General features: G+C 46.0%; 1 pseudogene; it reads left to right on the top strand.

Moving 5' to 3' along the window:
• Positions 1-7,846, top strand: part of LOC134987326 (uncharacterized) — a 42,137-nt pseudogene extending 34,291 nt beyond the window's left edge.
• Positions 7,847-14,081: the final 6,235 nt, after the last annotated feature.

Below are 14,081 nucleotides of genomic sequence, written 5' to 3'. Positions count from 1 at the left end.
TGTGTGACCCCCCACCCCACTGTCCCCGTGTGTGACCCCCCCCCCATCCCCCCACTGTCCCAGTGCGCACCTCTCTTACCCCACTGTCCCTGTGTGTGCCCCCCCTCCCCACTGTCCCCATGTGTGCCCACCACCCCACTGTCCCCGTGTGTGCCCCCCCTCCCCACTGTCCCCGTGTGTGCCCACCTCCCCACTGTCCCCGTGTGTGCCCACCTCCTTACTGTCCCCGTGTGTGCACCTCCCTACTGTCCCCGTGTGTGCACCTCCCTCTCCCTACTGTCCCCGTGCGTGCCCACCTCCCTACTGTCCCCATGTGTGCACCCCCCTCCCCACCATTGGCGGATTTTACCTATGAGCTGCAGGACTGCAGCCCCCCCAGGTAAAATCTGCCACCTCAGCACAGAGTCTGTGAAGCCAGATGCAGTCCGTGGCTGGCAGTGACTTCCTATTGGATATCCTACCTGCCTGTCACAGTCACTGCAGGCCGTCCTATTGGGAGTGTTTCCTCCCTCTGGGACTGACAGACCGGGCTGTGATTAGCAGTGAGCTGGCTTCCTGTAGGAAACTTCTCTCTGCCTTTCGAGCAGCACAAGGCAGCTTCTATGGGCTGCAGCCGATGTAGTCCATAGAAAGCCGGGAGATTGTGCAGTGGAGTACCGGCGCCACTACTCAGGGCCGGTTCTACACCTTCCGGCGCCCAGTGCGAAAGTTTCCACTGGCGCCCCCCGCCGCAGCGAAACAGTGAGAAAAATAGGGGTTTGGCTTCATAGGGGAGGGTCGTGGCCACAGTTATGCCCCCAGTAGCTGTGCCCCCAGATTTGCCCAAGTAGTTGTGCACCCCAGTTGATTTGCCCCCTGTAGCTGTGCCCCCAGTAGTTGTGCCCCCCTGTAGATTTGCCCCCAGTAGCTGTGCCCCCAGTAGTTGTGCCCCCAGCAGCTGTGCCCGCAGTAGTTGTGCCCCCCTGTAGATTTGCCCCCAGTAGCTGTGCCCGCAGTAGTTGTGCCCCCAGCAGCTGTGCCCACAGTAGTTGTGCCCCCAGCAGCTGTGCCCGCAGTAGTTGTGCCCCCAGTTAATTTTCCCCCAGTAGCAGTGCCTCCAGTAGCAGTGCCTCCAGTAGCTGTGCCACCAGTAGCAGTGCCACCAGTAGCAGTGCCACCAGTAGCAGTGCCTCCAGTAGCTGTGCCACCAGTAGCAGTGCCTCCAGTAGCTGTGCCCCTTGTAGCTTTGCCCCCAGTAGCTGTTCCCCCTGTATGTGCCCCCTGTAGATCTGCCCCAGTAGCTGTACCCCCTGTATGTGCCCCCTGTAGTAGTGCCCCCTGTATTAGAGACGCTATCAAATCCTAAAAGAAAAAAATATATACTTACCGGCCTCGCTCCTGCTTCCGGATCGCTGCTTCTGCTGTCTCCGGGCGCCGGCTCCTCTCTATGGGAGAGACGTCATGATGTCTCTCCCATAGCAGCGCCGCACTGACACCACGGGTCAATTTTGACCTCTAGTGTCAGTCAGGGATGCGGGCTGCAGCGGGCGCACACGGCGCTCGCTGTAGACGGGGAGCAGGGAGGGAGGATTTGTAGCAGCTCTTCCCACGGCGGCGCCCTCAGGGTAGCGGCGCCCTGTGCAAAAACCCTGCTTGCCCGCGGCAAGAGCCACTATGCGTCATTCTTGGCATCAGTGAATGCCACTGTACACTACAGATGTTGCGACCTCCCTCTGATCATCAAGAATGTGGACCCTGCTGAACAGAGCAAATGAAGCTCAATGGAATGAATAATAGTAAAGGTTTACTGTAGAACAGGTCATCTGAGTTGCACTCTATATATCCCCTCATCCAGCACCCCTGGTGAGTGCCATTCTGGTCAACCCCTAGGTATGGTCCTGGCAAGGTGCAGGTAAGGGTTAGAGCTAATAGGCCAAGAGGGAAGGTTTGGTAGGTGAGGGTGAGTCTGGAGGACACTGGGAGTCAGTGTAGGGACTTACAGAGTAATGTGACAGATGTGAAGCGATGAGAAAGGAACTTGCAGCATTCAGAAGTCAGGGGTGTGGGCAGGAATCTCAGCGATGGTGGAAAGCTGCAGAGGAATGTGATGTCTGATAGGACTAGATCCCTTGTCTTATCCAAGAGAAGTTGTGGGGAAATGATCCTAAAGATGAACAGAGTAGATCTCAGTTGGGATTAGTGTTTAGGCAGCAGAAATCAGTGGAACTCCTGCAAATATTGTGGTTGCTGAGTCTCCATTACATCACAACATGTTGGACATTGCTGATGTTGAGGAACCCTATGCTCTGGTGGAACCCAAAGGGCAGATGAGCTTGCATTTAGTAATCAACAGCAACTGCACTCCTAGCACTATGTGAGGGGTGCCAAAGTACACACTGGGAAAAGGGATGGACGAAGGATTTCAGATTTGAATTTGGAACCCTCTGCCGCTCGGTTTTGCAGATTTGTGGAGTGTGCACATTAGCACAGCCCAGTGTCAACACAACCAGATGAATGTAGTCCTTTTTGGATTTGCTAAAGGGTCATCATGGGTACGTGAGCTAGAAGCTTAAATGACGTAGAAAAAGCCTTGGAAGAGTCTACCCATGAGGTCAGGAGTGAAATCCACCTGCTGGGGTCCTCAGACAGAATTACAAAAAGCATTGGGCAATTGTCTCTCATTTTCTTCAAAGAGTTGATCTTCTAAGGAAGATCTCGCGGTGATCGGCTTATTCTTATCCTGTCAGCGGTATGGAAACTCGCTGCAGGCTGACCACCCAATTGCTGAGCTACTGTAGATTAATGTCTAGGACCTCAGTATCTGAATTGATTTTAAAATGCAAAAAAGCCAAAGGACCGATTTCCAGAGCAGATTAATCAGCAAGGGGAATGAATGAATTGTGCCTTGTGTTGTACCCAGGGCCGGTGCTAGGGTGTTCGGCGCCCCCCTGCAAACTATAAAATTGCGCCCTCCCATATTTTGTTGGCGTGCGCCGGGAAAAGGGGTGTGGTCTCACAACTAAGGGGCATGGCCACACAATAGTACCCCCATTTAAAATTACGCCACAATGTAGCACAATCTTATTAATCTTGGCCCTCATTCCGAGTTGATCGCTCGCAAGGCGATTTTAGCAGAGTTGCTCACGCTAAGCCGCCGCCTACTGGGAGTGAATCTTAGCATCTTAAAATTGCGACCGAAGTAATCGCAATATTGCGATTACACACCTCGTAGCAGTTTCTGAGTAGCTCCAGACTTACTCGGCATCTGCGATCATTTCAGTTCTTGTCGTTCCTGGTTTGACGTCACAAACACACCCAGCGTTCGCCCAGACACTCCTCCGTTTCTCCGGCCACTCCTGCGTTTTTTCCTGAAACGGTAGCGTTTTTTCCCACACGCCCATAAAACGGCCTGTTTCCGCCCAGTAACACCCATTTCCTGTCAATCACATTACGATCGCCAGAACGATGAAAAAGCCGTGAGTAAAATTACTAAGTGCATAGCAAATTTACTTGGCGCAGTCGCAGTGCGAACATTGCGCATGCGCACTAAGCGGAAAATCGCTGCGATGCGATGAAATTTACCGAGCGAACAACTCGGAATGAGGGCCCTTATACGTAATGCCCCACCCGTAGTAGTAGCGTCCTTATATATAATGCACCCCAGTAGTAGTAGCATCCTTATACATAATGCACTCACAGTAGTAGTAGCATCCTTATACATAATGCCCCCCAGTAGTAGTAGCATCCTTATACGTAGTGCCCCCCCAGTAGTAGTAGCATCCTTATACGTAATGCCCCCCCAGTAGTAGTAGCATCCTTATACATAATGCACCCAGAGTAGTAGTAGCATCCTTATACGTAGTGCACCCCCAGTAGTAGACGCGTCCTTATATACGTAATGCCCCCCCCAGTAGTAGAAGCGTCCTTATACGTAGTGCACCCCCAGTAGTAGACGCGTCCTTATATACGTAATGCCCCCCCCAGTAGTAGAAGCGTCCTTATACGTAGTGCACCCCCAGTAGTAGAAGCGTCCTTGTACGTAATTCCCCCCTAGTAGTAGTAGCGTCCTTATACGTAATGCCCCCCCCCACAGTACTAGTAGCGTCCTTATACGTAATGGCCCCCCCAGTAGTAGCATCTTTACATGTAATGCCCCCCCCCCCCTGTAGTAGTAGTGTCCTTATGCATAATGCCCCCCCAGTAGTAGCATCCTTATACGTAATGCCCCTCTAGTAGTGGTAGCATTGTTATACGTAATGCCCCTCGAGTAATAGTAGCGTCCTTATATATAATGCCCCCAAGTAGTAGTAGCGTTCTTATACGTAATGCTCCCCCCAGCAGTAGTAGCGTCCTTATACGTAGTGCACCCCCAGTAGTAAAAGCGTCCTTATACGTAATTCCCCATAATAGTAGTATCGTCCATATACGTAATGCCCCACAGTAGTAGTAGCGTCCTTATACATAATGCACCCCCAGTAGAAGCCTCCTTATATGCAATTCCCCCGTAGTACTAGTAGCGTCCTTATAAGTAATGCCCCCCCCAGCAGTAGTAGCGTTGTTACGCGTAATGCCCCCCCTGTAGTAGCGTCCTTATACGTAATGCACCCTCCCAGTAGTAGTAGCGTCCTTGCATGTAATGGCCTCCCCCAGTAGTAGCGTCATTATACGTAATGCCCCCCCCAGTACTAGCGTCCATAAAGTGCGCGTACGCAGACATACCTCACACACACAATTCACACATATACACACACACACACACACACACACACACACACACACAGGCTCGGACTGGCCCACAGGGGTACCAGGGAAACCACCGGTAGGCCCCACTGCCTGAGTGCCCACTTTTTGCTCTAGGGATTAGGTTCCAGACTGTGCACTTGTATTATACATGGTAGATATGTTGCATTACACTGCACTAGACTATTGTGTATTTCAACTGTAGAGGCTGGCCACACACCCTTTGTAGGCAGGCCAAACCCTTAAGTATGGGCCCCTATCACTGCAGTTCCCCGGTGGGCCCTTCATGTCCCAGTCCGACACTGCACACACACCACTTACCTAAGCCAGTCTCCCTCTGTACTGCAGCCTGGTCAGTGTAGCTCCGCCCCTTCTGTCCCATTTAGCCCCGCCCCTTTTGGTCCGTTTAGCTCCGCCCCCTTCTGTCCCGTACTCAGCCGCTGTCACACGGGGAGGGGAGGCAGGAGGTTTTTGATTCTGCAGGCGCTGCTGCCAGTGACTGTCATACAGTGACAGACACAGCAGCAGCAGGGGGGACAGGACGGCGCAGCAGTGAAGGGATTCAGAGCAGGGAAAGCGCCTCTCTGTCCCAGCGCCTCCCTGCACTGCATCCCTTCGCTGAGCGGGTAGCGCCGGGCCTGGTTGTACCAACATGCAGAAATTAGATTTTTGTTTGCAGAACATGATTGATTGATTGATTGATTGAATTAAATGAAGCAGAGGAAAAGGCTAATTTAGGGGGGGGGGGGGGGGAGGGCATAAATAGTTTTTAAACTGTGAATGGATGTGACTAGTATGTGTCAGCGGAGAGTATACTGTCAATGGGACACTATATGTACAGTTGGACACAAATACTCTTTCAACTGTTAAAACGCACCTAGAAGTGCAGGTCCCAATGTAACAAAAACATTCAGCTACACAATAATGACACATTTAGTAATATGGGTTTATTAGTATATAGGCTCACAAATATATGGAAATGATCTGTAACTGGACCGTACTGAGAGGTGAGAAACCGTACACAGCAGTCCTAACTACTATAAGATCCCGGTGCACAAAGCTTGGTAGACACGTCAGCCCTGCTCTATCCGGTTATCACCATTATCGTGTACTGCTCTTATGTCCCCACTAGTTACATTAGTTTGTGGCGCCACCTACTGGCTAGATAGGTGTGGAAAGCTCGGAGTTGAATCTCTGCATGTTCTGTACATTTATCTCTTTGTCTTCTCATGTGATTTCTCGTGTTTCTCCCCTAGTTGTTCCATTTCCTGATACAATGGCCGGAATCACGAGGAAGAACCTAATGTACGTGTCCGTCTTACTGACTGCCGCCTTTCTACTAGGAATTTTATTTACTGACCCTTTTAACCTTCCGTTGTATCACTGGAGACCTCCGTGTACCTGCTGTGATCGTAGACTGACCACTGATACTATTACACCACTGCGAGACAACCGGACATTTATCATAGCTCCATACTCTGACAATCGAATACACAATAACCGCGCAGTCCGTATCCTCAGCATTATTCACCATAAAGAGGTAAAGGATCTATACTGCTGGTTTTGTTGTACCATAAAGAAATCTGTGGAGGTTTCCCAGGCACAGATAGACATACACACTGATCGGTTTGACTTTCCCTATGGCACAACGGACCTGGTTTGTATGGAACCACCAGGCTGCTATGCCAAGTACCTATCTGTCCATACGTCTCCTACAGGAAACAGGACACAATTACCCCTGTTCCGAATACAAAATCAGGACATGAGACCGTTTTCTGCCAACTTTACGGTCTGCATTTCCACCATGTTTGGGAATTACAGTAACGTCTTACAGTTCATACAGACCATGGAGATGTACCGGATACTGGGGGCTCAACGGGTCATGATCTACCTTAATAACTGCAGCCCACAGGTGGAAAAAGTCATTCAGTACTACATTGCGGAAGGTATTGTAGAGGTGATACCATGGCCAATTCAGCAGTACCTGAGACCGGCTCGAGCATGGCTCTATTCTATGGATGTCAAGGATATTGAGTATTATGGTCAGTTGGCAACACTCAATGACTGCATCTATCGGAACATGTTCCGGAGTAAGTTTGTGCTGCTGAATGATATTGATGAAATAATTCTGCCAATCAAACACCAGACATGGGACAGCCTGATGGAAAGTCTCCAGCAACAGAACCCAGGAGTTGGGGTTTTTCTCTTTTGAAAATCAAATTTTTCCACAAACCATCACCACTGATGGAAACTTCTCCAACATTTCATCTTGGAAGAGTTTGCCAGGATTCAATATACTGCAGTACGTTCACCGCGAGCCAGACAGACCGGACTATTTCAATGCCCGGAAAATGATTGTGGATCCGAGGAAGGTCATTCAAACATCTGTACACTCTGTTCTAAAATCTATTGGGGGTTCCAAAGAAGTCTCTCTGGAGACAGCACTGGTTTACCACTGCAGAACACCTCTTCAGAAGAGTTTAAATAAGACATCTTTAATTGAAGATAAAAATATTTGGAGATATAATGCTTCATTGATTAGAAATGTTAATACGGTCCTAAGCCAAGTAGACTTGCAGAAATAATAACCCAAGGAAATGGTCATTAAGGTCAAATTATTCCTCACTGATCTGCCCGATTTGGCATTTTACCTTTTTTTCTACCAGGGTTTAAATGAAACTGAATTCAGGCGTTAAGTTCTCAGGTTTTCTGTTGGTGCAAAGGCCCTGATTGTGGGCAGTAAATCATCAGATTGATGAAGGCTTGGTATCAGTCATGGACAAACCCTTTCTGTGCGTGTGTGCGTGTGTGCGTGTGTGCGTGTGTGTGTGTGTGTGTGTGTGTGTGTGTGTGTGTGTGTGTGCGTGCGTGTGTGTGTGTGTGTATGTGTATGTATATATATATATATATATATATATATATATACCCAATAGCGCTGAGAGAATGAAAGAGCAGCACCTCTAGAAGTACCTCCTGTTAGCAAAGGTTTTGGGGAAAACAGCAAACAAACAGATCTGGGGGCGATAATATTAGTACATCAGTTTAAAACAAAAAAAATTTCAATTACATGGAATACAATTTATTCATAAAAGTACAGAATAAAACATAGTATATCTTTGTGATTTTACAGAGGACTTCTTCGTATATATCTGGTTTTACATTGTTTTTAGTGTATTTCTTTGTTGAAACATACGATACAGCAGTAGAACAATAGACTAATCCGACGCATTTCTTCCCTATCGGGTCTTTATCAGGGGTACTTTATCAAAATGCTCAAACAATGATATGAAGAAAATCATCTGATGAAATGTATAAACCTCTATTAAAACCAGGTTATCTGGATATGATACCAGACTAATAACTAGTATGAAAAATCTCAGCGTGATGTGGCTCCATTATGGAAAAAAAAGTGTCCATACACTAATATGCATTATCTCAATGATGGTCTAAAATGACCGCTATGGAATGCAGATAAGTGTCTACCACTGAACTTTAGTAGATGTAGAACAGCCTTCTCAACATATAATAAAGTAATATTAATTCAGTGAACTTTGAGAGGAGCACATCACTCTTGTTGCATATCCCTATATTATTATTTGTGCAGAAGGCTGTTCTGTATGAAATTATACTTGGGCCCTCCTACCCACCCTTATGTCATGTATTAAAAAAAGGACATGCACAGTTTTAACAAACCAAGCACTTCAATGACAGAGACCAACTTTTGTGGCTGAGGTGCTTGGTTTGTTTGGGCCGCCACAAAGCAATTTTTTGGAATGACTAAAATGACTTACATCTTTAAAGAGGAGTTTGAGGATAAGTGTGTTGGTGGTGGAGTTCGCATATGCTGATCCAAACTGCTGGTAGCTGATACTGGATTGCTTGTTATTATTTTACAACTTATTATAATTTTGTAAAATAAATTTCACGAACTCGCTGCAAATGACATAAAAAGGAGGAGGTGCCTAGATGGTTAACATCCCTACCTCTACTAACTTTAACCTCACAAATGTTACAGATGCCTTCGCAAATGTTGTCAGGATTTGGGTAAATTAATTCCACACCCAATAGGTGGATTTTTGGGGTCTTATGCCCAGGCAAGACAATGGCCTTCTTTTTATCACTAGTAAAAACACAAACAACCTCCTCATCATTGACATCATCATTAGTGTCAGATAGTACACACATATCCCCCTCATCCTGTTACACTTCCACACTAGCATCCTCAATTTCTATTATGTTATCACCATCTTTACATCGTTGGTTTTCCGTCGTTTTGCAATGCAAACCAATTTGGATGAGATCGATCATTGTCCAAATTACTGCCGTCGCCCAGTGTGTAGGGCACATAAGCCTTGGAGAGTGGTTGTTACTTTATCTGTCACCACTTCATCAATCAACTCCTGTCATTTTTCTAGCACAGCCCGTAACATGGTAGTTAGGAGCTGAATGGTTGGTACTTTATCTCTCTCCATTTTATCACCCTCCAAGGCTTAGTAAATCTGCCTCTGAGTGAAAAGATGTTAAATCATCATGTGCGGCTACAGAAGAAGATGACTGACTGACAGCAGTTCTGGATCACCAATTACAAATAAATGCCAAGGCCTGAGCTTTTCCTTGCCACTGCATGTGGTGTAAGTCATGTGGGCTAATTTTGTGTTTCAGCAGTAAACTTGCCTGTATTAGATTTGATGTATTTCTTTTAAAAATGGTGAAATATATTGTTTTGATTTCATCTGCCCTTTCTTAATCTCTCTATGTTCTTAAGCACTGACTTTAGTAGATGTTGAAGTACTAATATCATCATCATGACTGGCAGCTGCCGTGACACTAGTACTTGGTTGCTGCTGCTGCTCATCTATTGACTGATTGTTATCAATATTGACCAATAGTGTGTCGAAGTCAAAAATATTACATACAGAAAACATACAAACTCCAAACAGATGAGTCGCTGTGCGTGCGAATACATGCAGCGTGCACAGCGATATATGGTAACATACGCATTCACACAGACAAGCCACAAAGATATATTCAACACATATTTCATACCACACATAAATTAAACATGTCAAGCACCAGATATTATAATGTATTAAATTATATAATAGAGTATAACATCATGTATATGTATTAATAGAACGGAACAAGATAAACATGTCATGCTTGGTGTCAAAATAATCAGAGGAATGAGTGTGTTAATTTGATACCTGTGATTAGATTGTAGCACATTGCAATGAGTAGTTATGATTGAATGTATGAATATGAAGCCACAATTCAAATGAGAACAAAAGACATTCCTGCATCTTCAAGGCTGGACGTTGCTTGCATAGGAACTGACCAATGACACCTCATGAATGAGAAAGTTCCCTCCCCCAAAATACACAGTATATAGATGATTCGAGTCACACAAGAAGTTTTGTTTTGCTGGTTGCTGTTCCAGTGGCTGTTTTTTGCTGAGAGAGAGAGATGGAGCGTAGTGTGCATTGAGGGAAATAGTAATTGTATGCTGGTTGTAACTGTAATGGATTCTTTTGTAACCATCTGCTTTTTGTGTAATTGTAACATTATAACTGAATGATATATACTGTACATGTTATATATTGTATACATATCCTTTTAATATCAAATATATACATCACTGAGCGTTGGAACTCAGACAATGTGTGCGAGGGCTTGTTTTCTCTTAAGGGATGTAGTGTTTGCGATGTACAGCGCACTTTTATCGTATATGGAGATAATGTCGATATTATCTTAAACCATAAAGCTATACCTCTAAATACAATTTTACCTTGGAGCCGCTATGGCCGCTAGACTGAATATACACGCTACGCACTTTGCACGCTATTTGCGTACAGAGTTCCGTAAGTTGTATGGTCTTAGCGTACCAATGCCGCGCTGGGGGTACAAAGTACACACAGTGCGCGCACACTCAATTGATAACCTTTAAACCTTATTAGTAATACAATGTAATGATATGATTATACTTTAAACCTTTATGCAGCAAAGCACTGCAATGATGTTATACCTTAAACCTTAAGTAGCGCTGACGGTATAAAGTGCCCGCAGTGCGTACACCTTATCAATACACTCTTAAACCTTATATAGTTAAATACGCTTTAAACCCTAGCAGGGAAATGAGGACACAACACCGATATGTAGTTAACCAAAGGGTTCTAAGGCCACAGTGGATTATTTCAAAAGGGATAACAGTACAAATTATACACTACAGGCTAACAAGATAAATCTACAACAGAATAATGGCTACAGAAAATGTACATACGTGAGAATGTTCGCTTGCGCAACCTGGACCAGTCCTCCGCTCATCAGGTAGATGGCGTTCAGAGTCTTTTGACCAGCCAGGCAGCAACAGGCTTTTTATACACAACTTCCATACACAATATAATGGTCACTGTAATCTCATTGTCCATTGGACACAGAGATGCATCTTTACATTACAGGAGAGGTCATAGGTTGATTTGAAAAGGTGGGCGATGTCTTTCTCAACTATTCTTGGGGGTGGTATCCTCTGGATTCCCGCCGCATACATAATATACAGTAAATACAGTTTATATCTATATTCTACTTCTGCACATAACTATACGCTGGAACATGCGATCTTTCTCTAACCAACACCGGAATGTTACCCTTAAAATACCCTACAGCTGGATACTAGACATCACCTTCTAACCTTAGTCTGTCCCTGCCTATCATGCAAAGGCGAATCCCTTAGCCCTGGAATCATTTAAACTGTTGATACTTGCTGATGTGGTGCAGGGTGGCTATGTGTAAAATGTGCACTATTTGGGTTAAATATGTAATGTTCTGATAACCCTTTATGCGCTCACAAACCCCGCCGTAAATACCCATACCATGCGCAGGAACGCGGGAGCGATCATACGCAAATTGCGGATATGTGCATGCACGGCGGAACAAGTGCACGCGCAGCGGGCATGTGTATGGGGTTAGTACATGGTGTATGCATAACAATATTTTTCGACTTTGACAGTCCACCCTTTGGCAGTCAACAATAACTGCCACTATCTAAACATTAAACAGAAAAATATACTATACAATATCTACAGATGATTGGATGGTAGGAGGAGAGGTGTAGGTGGGAAATGTATGACCTAGTGGGATAGTAATAGCATGTATGTATGAAATCCATGTCTGAGGGACATGTATCATCGTGCCGTATATGTTCTAGATAAGCTTCGAGGTATTGCGAAGTATACATTAAATCCTTCTTATCCCATATTAAGGGTCTGTAAGTGGGCCAACAAACACTACCGAGCTCTTTTTGGCTTCTTGTTCCAACAAATGGGGTGCACATTTAGTTGATGATACATGGAGGGGGAACATATGTGAATGCTAATATGTGGATATCACCTGTCGACTATGTGTGTCACTACCTGAAGGTTGTAGAGATGTTGATGGAAGTCTTTTCCGGATGGGTGTATTTTTGCTGAGGGAAAACAAAGGAAAAACGGGTGAAAGAAACGGATCGTGGAATCACGTCTTATCACAACATTGTCTCTATTGATGGGTCATAAATTAAATCTGCTGCTGTACCAATGCCCCCGCTCCTTAAACTCATCACTTTGGTACCGTGCTTGCGCCGCGTTAAAATTCGAACACACCTAAATATCAAGCCAATAATTATGACGACTCCCAGGATACAAAGGAGAAACTTTCCTACACTCATGATAACATTTTGAGCCCATTATCCTAAACCTGAGAACCAATTGCGTGGGTTCAACCATGAGACCCAGCCGGTCAGTTCATTACTCACAGCAGTAAGGGTAAGGTTGTGTCTCCTTCGGAACTCCCACTTCAACTGCAAGATATCGTCCATCTTTTGATCTATGACCTCGGTTGGGTCATCAGTGCTGTTTGTAATATACGTGCAGCACTTCACACCATACTGAGTTGCCAAAGTGACACAGTACCCGCCTGTCACCGCTGTGATATAATTGAGGACCATCCTGTGCGGGATCAGTTCCGTTTTGTAAGCTTGCAACTCCCTTCCTGTATACCTGAAGGTGTCTTCATACATCTCAGTGATATTATCTATCAGGTTCGCTAGTGCGTGGATATACCTATAATTTATAATTCCTCTGGCGGTGCGGGTGATGTCTAGCGCGAGTAGGAATTGAATCCCGGTGGATTCGTGGATTAAATCAGAGGCTGCGTGCTCTGTCCTATCTATGAGGTGTCTCTTAACGATGTGTTCATAGTGAGTATGAGTATAAGGAGCTTGAGCACTGCGGTGAACGTCTTTCATCTTATCATGGGTTATGGTCATTACTTCTGGCAACACTCTTCCAATGTAACACAATCCCTCTGAGTTTGGGGCAAGCCACTTATACGCCTTCCTCCCGCATATGAAATAGGTATCATCGGGGAGAACATATGGGACAGAATATGACATTACCATATTGCAAACTTTCCAAGTGAAAAACCCAATCCCTAGTTCTCTCATCTGTTCAGTACACGTATCAGGCTGTATGATATGCGCACAGTACCCTGGTGATACTTCTCCAATCCACATGGTCTTGCTTCCTAGAGTATACCTATACCGAAAATACCTTCCACTGTCGGCTATTTGGCGTATAAGTTCAGAGTCTACGGGTATCCTATCAGCTCTGTGTGAAAATGCCATGGTCTGGTTATTCCATGTCACCTCCCAATTTCCCGGCTTTCGGGAATTGGAAATGTTGAAACACACTAAGGATCTATCTACATGATACTGGTGGAGCTTCAAACTAGGGGGCCTAGAAATATTAAATTTTCTTGTCCACCGGTCTCCCACCCCGTAATTCGAGTACCTCATCTTTTGTTAAAGGGTACGGTACTAGTCCTGACTTGCTCTGACCTTGAGGTACTTGTGAGCACACCCAGCATTCTGTCTGGTTTAAAACCTTACCCACTAATGAGTGATAATTGTCAGGAATCGACTTACCAGGCTGACATCCGTCCGCCGCTGCGGACTCCGTCCTGGCTCCCTGCGGTCACCTGTCGCCTATGCCCCTGCCATGGGACATCATCAAGGGCCTGGGAACACTCCTGAGACAGCGGGCGTGTAGCGCGCCGCGTCCCCGCTAGGCCGCGGCGTGGGCGCCGCCATGACAGTCTGCAAACAGCCAGTATACTGCGGCCAATCCGGTGCTTGGCCGCACCCACTTTCCTTCACTCACCCAATCCCTGTGCACCATGGGGTACATAAGAGACTGCAGGATCAGTCTGCAGGCATCCTGGACTTTGTGTCTCTCCAGCGACCCATGTGAAAGGATCTGTTCCTGTTTCTCCTGTGTTCCTGGTTCTCTGCTTAAGAACTTGTACTCCTGGTTACTCTGCACAGCTCCGTG

This window comes from Pseudophryne corroboree (assembly GCF_028390025.1).
Source record: "Pseudophryne corroboree isolate aPseCor3 chromosome 8 unlocalized genomic scaffold, aPseCor3.hap2 SUPER_8_unloc_7, whole genome shotgun sequence".
NCBI classification, from domain to species: domain Eukaryota; kingdom Metazoa; phylum Chordata; class Amphibia; order Anura; family Myobatrachidae; genus Pseudophryne; species Pseudophryne corroboree.
This window is presented reverse-complemented; position numbering and strand designations above follow the sequence as displayed.